Source organism: Tamandua tetradactyla, chromosome 2 (genome assembly GCF_023851605.1).
Source record: "Tamandua tetradactyla isolate mTamTet1 chromosome 2, mTamTet1.pri, whole genome shotgun sequence".
Lineage (NCBI taxonomy): Eukaryota > Metazoa > Chordata > Mammalia > Pilosa > Myrmecophagidae > Tamandua > Tamandua tetradactyla.
The window spans coordinates 5,003,547-5,011,806 of NC_135328.1; the positions used below are offsets into that span (position 1 = coordinate 5,003,547).

The following is an 8,260-nucleotide window of genomic DNA, read 5'->3' on the forward strand; positions in this document are numbered from 1 at the left end:
ATTTAAAATCCCCCTAAAAAGAAATATCCAAGTCTGTATGAGTTCATTAGAGAATTCCACCAAAGACATAAAGAAAAATTAACAACAATTTTACACAATCTCTTCCAGAAAATTGAAGAAGAGGGTACACTTTCTAAATCATTTTGTGAGGCTGGAATTATGCTGATACCAAAACAGTATCAATACTAAAGTACTCTATTAACAGTGAAGACAGTACAATAGAAGAAAACTGCAGACCAATAGCTGTCACGAACGTAGATGCAAAATATTAGCAATTCTAACCCAATAACGTACAATATATATATATACTTTGTAACCGAGTGGGATTTTTTTCCAGGTGATCAAAACTGATTCAACACTTGAAGACCAATCGTTACCTACCATATTAATAGGCTAAAGAATACCAATGATATGATCATAACAATTGATGCAGAAAAAGCATTTGACAAATTTTTTATTATAAATGACAAAATACTTATTTATAATTAAAAAAAATGTCTTAGCTAGCAATAGGAGGGGAATTTCTCAACTTGATAAAGAGTCACTACAGAAAACCAAACAGCTAATATCATAGTTAATGATGAACAATTGAATGCTTACCCTCTAATATCAGGAACTAGGAAAGGAGATCCATTCCCACAACTCTATTCAACATAGTACTGGAAGTTCTAGTGAGTTTAGTACAATAAAAAAGAAATCAGCATACAGATTGGAAGATGAGGAAATGAAGCAGTCCCTATTTGTAATGACATGCTTGTCTACACAGAAAATACCAAGGAATTCACAAAATCTACTAAAATTAATAAGTAAGTTTATCAAGTTCACAAGACACAAGATCAACCTGCAAAATACAATAAATCTATATATATGAACAATGATCATGTGGAAACTGAAATTAAAAGCATAATACCACAGGAATTTATCATAGGAAATGAAAACTTATGTCTATACAAAAATCCCACACATAAAGGTTCATAGCAGCTTTATTTGTAATAGCCCAAGATTGGAATCAGCCCTGATACTTTTCAACCCATGAATGGTTAAACAAACTGTGGTAAATCCATGCCGTGAAATACTACTCAGCAGCAAAGAGGAAAGAGTCGATGATACACATAATGTGGTAAATCTGCAGGGAACAGGCTGAACGAAAACAAAAAGCCAATCCTTAAAGTTACATTCTACGTGATCGCATAATTCCATTTAGGCAACAGTTCTGAAATGGCAAAATTTTAGAAATAAGAACAGACTGTCGTTGCCAGGAGTGATGAAAAGGCTATGTGGGGAAGGAATATGAGTACATTCAGAAAAGATCATAAACGGTACATGGGACATCAGGATTAAATTGCAAGTGAATCTACAATGATCTCAAAATTATAGGTTTGATTTTTTTTAAATAAACAGCTTAATTCTAAAGGCAAGAATTTTCTTCACATGTGAAATAATAATTTTCCAAATAAAGTTTTAGAGAAGGTCCATTGATGGGGGAAATTTCCCTGTGAAGTGCTGCTTCAATGAGATGAATCATGCAAAAGAAGAGCACCTATGTTTTTATGTAGATACTTTGAGTCTGCTAAAGACAGGAGCTATAGTAGACATTTTTGAAGAGGTTACTTCATCGTAAACATCATTTCAAAATTGCAATTCTGTATTTCTAAGTAGGTCATAGAAGGGAATCTCTCTTTGACAGAAAGCAGAGAGGAGGTTTTCCCAAACTCCTAAGGGCAGAGCAAGATAAGGCAAGATGAGAAGACTTAAAGGGAGAGTGGACAAAAGAATAAATGAAAAGGACATCTCTATGAAAGTCTATGTATCATATATTCTTTTCTAAAGAATTTTAAATTCCAGAAATTGCGTGAAAATATAATTCAATTTAACTCACAATTAATTATTGAACACCTACTATGTGCCAGGCACTGGAAAATGAAGATGGAGCTTTTCCTTTCAAGGAGGACCCCATTTAGAATCCAACACAATGTGATAAATCATTATTATTATTATTATTTTTGCATGGGCAGGCACCGGGAATCTAGCCCAGGTCTCCTGCATGGCAGGTGAGAACTCTGCCACTGAGCCACCGTAGCCTGCTGGTAAATTATTTTTTTAAAAGATACATATGTAAGGTATGCTAGGGTGAAAAAAAATGATTGCCATAAATTCTGCAGTGAATTGAAGTGAAGGACCTAGAAGGTCAGAGAAAACAACTGGGAGATGCCACGTAGGCAAGGCCTTGAAGGATGAATGTCACATGTCTACGCTACTCACTTATTTTTAAACATGTCTTATTACTGTTCATGGTATATACTTTAATACATGTCAAATTCCTGAAATGACCTAGAGAAGGTCTCAGAAAAGATCATAACCAAGGAATTTTAGTAATAAGTTTTGGCAAGCAAAACTTACTCGATGGAAAGTTTTAAAATAATAATAATAGATAATTATTGAGCATCTGCTGGGAAGGTGTGGTGTAAGAAAATTAACAATTTTCATCTCATTTTAACTTCACAAAAAAATAGAAGTTAGGTATTGTCCTCCCTTCTGGGGTAGGGTCCTGACACTACCTGTTGAGCCTCAACCATAGCTTCCCAACTACAGAAAGGGGATAATAATGTAATCTACTGCCTGCATTATTGTGTGCATTCAGTGAAATAATGGGTAAAAAGCACTTAACACAGCACCTGGCGTGTAATAAGCATGCAATAAATGTTAGTTACTACTATTTTTCTAGCTCACAGAATTATTGGGCTATATTCCTCAATTTAAATTACAGGCTTAATAGCGATGAGACAAACCAACATCCCGTGCCTCTTGATGTGCTGCATGGAGGACACAACGTCATGTCTATGGCATTCTTGTCAAAACCATGTAACCTAAACCTAATCATGAACAAACATCAAAGAAAACCAAATTGAAGGACATTCCGCAAAGAAAAGAAAAAAAAAATAACACAAAACAAGCTGTACTCTTCAAAAGTGTCAATTATGAAAAAAAAGAAAGGTTGCATCAGGCAACACGTAATTCCGGACTGGGGCCAGGGGAGGGGAGGACCAGATTACCGCAAAGAACATTAGTGGAACAACCGATGAGACCGGAATATGGGCTGTACGTTACCTAAAGAAGTATCGGCAACCTGTGAAATTTCCTAATTCCAATAATTGTAAAAAGGAATGACTTTGTTCTGAGAGCTTATGGGGTGTCATGTCTGCAATTTGCTCTCAAATGTCTTAAGAAAAGAATATCTAAATATAAATACAGAATAACAATCAAATGTGGCAAAATGTATATGACTTGTGAATCTGGGTAAAGGGTCAATGAGAGCCCGCTGTACATTTCTGCAGCTTTTTTTTGCACATTTGAAACCTCTCAAAATAAAAAAAAAAGTTTTTTAAAATAAAAACAACAAAGACAGGGTGCACGGCTGGTTCAGTGGTTAGAATGCCTGCTTTTCATGCGGGAGACCTGGGTTCGATTCCCAGACCATGCACCCCAAAAACAACAGCAACCACCAAGGCAATGTGCCGTTTCAAAGACATCCACTATTTACATAAGAAATACCAAATGTTTGCTAAGTCAGTATTTATTAAGTCCTCTTAAATCTCTTTTGGTATGATTTCAGTCTTCCAGGAAGAGTTTTGAATCTATTTTCATTTTGAAAAATAACAAAGGAGGCTGCTTCCAATTTTCTAAAGTGATCTTTTGAATAATTTAGCCCCTAGAGTAAAGTGTATATACTTGTCTATAATTTCTAAAAGTTATAAAACATTGTCTTATAAAGTAAGATAATATATTGGGGATCTGTTTTTCCATTGTTTTTTGACTTGCAATTATCTTTAATGGAACATCAGTGAATTTACTTGCCTTATTGTACTTATTCCTTAGCGTACTTCTGATGATTATACTATTCTTCGAAAACGTGTTGTCATGGTCAGGTTCATATGTCAACTTGGCCAGGTAGTGGTACCTGTTTGGTTGGGCAAGTGCTAGCCTGTCTATTGTGATGAGAACATTTCATAGAATTAAATCATGATCACATCGGCTGCATCCACAGCTGATTCCATTTGTAATCAGCCAAGGGGAGTGTCTTCTTTAATGAGTGATACTTAATCTAATCTCGGGAAGCCTTTCAAGGAGGATTCAGAAGAGACAGACTCTCTTCCTGCTTTGGCTGGCGAGCCTCTCCTGTGCAGTTCGTCCAGACCCTCCATCAAAATCATCAGCTTCACAGCCTGCTGTGCAGATTTTGGACTCTGCATTCCACAGTTACGTGAGACACTTTTATAAATTTTATATTTGCGACTGTTCCCTGTTGATTGTGTTTCTGTAGAGAACCCTAACTAATACACTTGTATTTGTGTCTCTTCAATGATTGTGAAATTAAGTGCTGTGCTTGAATACACTAAATGAGTAACATCTATCATGAACTCTCCAGAAAGTAATCAGCGAAGAAGTTAACAAAATTCACACATTTTATGGCATGTTTTAAGATATGATAAATCCTTTCCAAATAAGTAATCAAACTCAATTTGATTTGCTTTTAAAATGAAAGATTTCTTAAATAATTTTTTACAGAGTAGAATATTAGAATATACAAGCAATTTTTAATAATCTATAATTGTTTAATAAGTAGCCTTAACTTCATTGTAAGGCTTTGAGGTCATTTACATTTTATTCTCCATCTTCTAATTCATATCCTTTTCAAATAAGTAGCATTTAATTAATTTGGAACAATTATACAAATGGTATGCTGATCTAAAGAACTGTTAACCACTTGCTACCACGTGTCCACTTTGCACATATCCATATCCCTGCATTCTGAACTGTAAGGAATTCTATTTGTAGGTGACTTTTCTAGTGAAAAACAACCATTGACGTCATGGGGGCCATGCCAGGTATGTGAGTCTTGCAGTCTTCTACTCCAGGAGGTCACTAACTGGCATGCTGCTATGCTCCAAAATTCAATTTTTGTTTCATTTGTGATGCTCCCTGCCAATGTGGTGGGGCAGCTAAGGCAGATCTAATTTTGGGGAGACACAGTAGTCCTTTCTCAGCTGACTCTGTCTCAACGACGTCTCCATGTCAAGTACGTTTCCATGATCTCTGCTTCATTTGGGGTCAGGCTTGCATTGTAGTGTTATAGCTCTCCCAACCTTTTCTTGACCCCTTCCACTTCCTATCACACTGAGACTTTCCCTTGTGAAACCCTTGCCAGTTGCACACTGTCTTAGCATCTACTTCTCAGGTGACCCAGAGTAACACAAAAATAAATAAAATATTTTTGCATGTGGAATTGGAAGATTTTTTTCAGGTGAGTTATGCTACTGATAATAACATCACACATGCACAAAAATATTTTTCGTAATAGTACATTATTAATTTTAATTCATCTGTTTAAAATCATGGCTATCTGTAGTTTCAAGTCATTGATATAGAATAGCTAATTTCCTTACCTTTTGTATGCCTGAGGCTTTGGGCAGTATTTTGGCAACCTGAATTCCTTAATAAAACTGCTTCTCTGACTAATATCCACAAATTTGGTTGTGCTACCTGAATTCCCACCTGCAGAATGAAAAAATATTACTCAATAGTGAAAATATTGCTTACAAAATACTGGTTGAATTTATTAGGAGGTTAGCCTTATACTTATAGTTTCTAGCACATTTTTTGGTATTTGTAAGAGTCTAAGCATGTTTTTGTTTGTTTGTTTAAGAAAACTGATTTAACAACTACAGACTAACAAAAGTACCCCAAATACACTGATATTTTGTGCACATTGGGGTTTACTCAGTACCGTCCTTTCTCTTGGCAGTAAGATGAGATTCTGGGCCAGCTGCTATCACTTTGTGACCAAGATAAGGGACTCTCCAGCTTTCTGATTTTTTTAATCTTCTTTCTTTACCCTCCATGATCACACACAGGCTACACTCTCTGTTCTGCTTCTTCTGTACCCTTGTACCTATCAGCTGTATCAAATCTAAATTAAAACCTTTAGTATAAGACCAACATGGATCACTTTTCTTCTATTTCTCTAATTTTTCTCTAAATATCTCAAGAAAATCTCACTTTCCCCCTCTGCTTTCTTTCTTCTCTTTGTGAAGTTAATAAAAAAAAACAAACACCTCAGTTACAGCTTTTCAGGGTTAACTGTCATTCAGGTAATATATTCATATCATAGAAAAGAATAGTAATCTATTAAAAAGTAATTAGACATAATATAGAATTTGGACATCACCTCTGAACTTATGATTATTTTCAAAAGACATTTTTGACTATTCTACCAAAATATGCCTCTGTACTAGTTAGGATAAAGTAGGCTCTGTCTCAGTAACAAACAAGCCCTGATGCTCTATTGCGTACCATCATGAAGGTCTATGTTGTTCACTCAGAATCTTTTTGGGGGGTAGAGGGGATGGGCAATCTTACATATTGTTTGTGGGCATCCAAGTTGTGCCAGTTTTCTCTAAGACAATTTAGTGTAAATAGGGGTTGTGCTGGTTTGAAAATGTTACGTACCCCCCAAAAAGCCATGTTTTCTTAATCCTCATTCTATATTGTTTAAGGTGGAACCCTTTGATTAGATTGTTTCCATGGAGATATAACCCACTCAATTGTGGGTGTGACCTTTTGATTAGATGGAGCTGTAACTCTGCCCATTTAAGGTGTGTTTTGATTAGTTTACTGAAATCTTCAAAAGGGAATAAAACAATTGCTTCAGGGCCAACAGAGATGCTTGGAGATGCTTGGAGTGCCGACAGCAAGAGCAGATGCTTAGACAGGGACGTTTGGAGATGCAGATCCCAGCGTACATCAACACGTATCTTCCCATGAGATGCTAAGCAAGCCAGAACCCAGAGTTGTGTCCTGGAGGAGTTAAGTGAAGGCACACAGACACTTAGAGAGGAAACCACTGACATCAGAAGCTGGAAGCAATGGAACCAGGAATAAGGACCAGCAGATGCCAGCCATGTGCCTTCCCATGTGACAGACATAGGCCTTTCTTGAGTCAAGGTTTCTCCTTGTGGATGCCTTAGTTTGGACACTTTTCTGTCCTTTAAACTGTAGACCTGTAACTTATTAAATTCCTTTTTTTAAAAGCCATTCTATTTCTGGTATATTTCTTTCCAGCAATAGCAAACTAATACAGGGGTTATCTCGATGTTAGTGTTATAAGCTATTATGCGTTTTCTTCTTAATCATGTATTATACTATTTTAACAAAAACTAATCAATGTTGACAAGTAAGTACAGATATAGGTGAGAAAATTCATTCTAGTGACTTTAAAACGTCTTTAGAAAATGCATGTATATGTAACCAGTTATGCAGGAAAGACTTAACTCAGTTGGCCTGGGCTGCTAAAGACCTGCTTATTCCCAAGGTGTTCAGAACTCCTGCCTGCAGGCATCTATGCCTCTTTATTTCCCTAAACTAGTTCTTAGGACTTAAGAGGAAATCTTTATTCAAAGCACAGAATAACCTTTTCTAAATTTTACCAATAAGAGATTATAAAATTTCAGATTTATAAGTAAAACTACTTCCAAAATAAAAAATTACATAAAAATAGAAAAAAAATAATGCTCTAAGTATAAAAAGTTCCTGTTTCTAGAAATCTAATGATCTATTAACATGAAAGGCAAGGTCAAATTAAGCATGTCATACCATAAAGATTATTATGTACCTGGGAATTAATAAGGCAATTAATTCATTTTGAGGACAAATTTAATGTTTTCTAAATTTTGGGCTCCAACTTAATAGCAATTATATGTGGTTTTTCATAATATTAAATCCTATTAATGATGGCTGACCTAGAATTTAAATCTAGCAGAGCCATTTTTAAAAATTCAATGACTTCATAAAATCAGTGCTGCTGTTTATAGATTGTATATATTGCTGGTATACAGATGAATCTTGATCCAAATGTTTTAAGTCATATTTTATTTTATTCTGTAGTTTAAAGGTTCATTCATTTTACATGATCAAAGTTATTTTCATATTTCCTTAGTTGACCCATCTCAGGAGTTGTACAATGATGAATGAAATATTTACTTGCTATAATCACAGAAGCAAGAACTGACTGCTGGCTTTTTATTTTATGGTTCTTAGGGTTAACACATTAATGTCCTTTATAATCTCTTAAGATTATTAAGTGAGATTCAGCTCTCTTCCAACCTGGGATATCCTACCAAGTTTTTACTTTCCTTCTCTTTATTTCATTATGTTATACATTCAATTCACATGAGTGGAAAAGTGGTATTATCTGAGCTTCCTC

General features: G+C 35.3%; 1 non-coding gene across 1 annotated transcript; it reads left to right on the forward strand.

Annotated features, from left to right (window-relative positions):
• Window positions 1-3,409: 3,409 nt before the first annotated feature.
• On the forward strand, window positions 3,410-3,481 carry TRNAE-UUC (transfer RNA glutamic acid (anticodon UUC)). Its single transcript has one exon. It is a non-coding gene; the product is annotated as a tRNA-Glu (tRNA).
• Window positions 3,482-8,260: the final 4,779 nt, after the last annotated feature.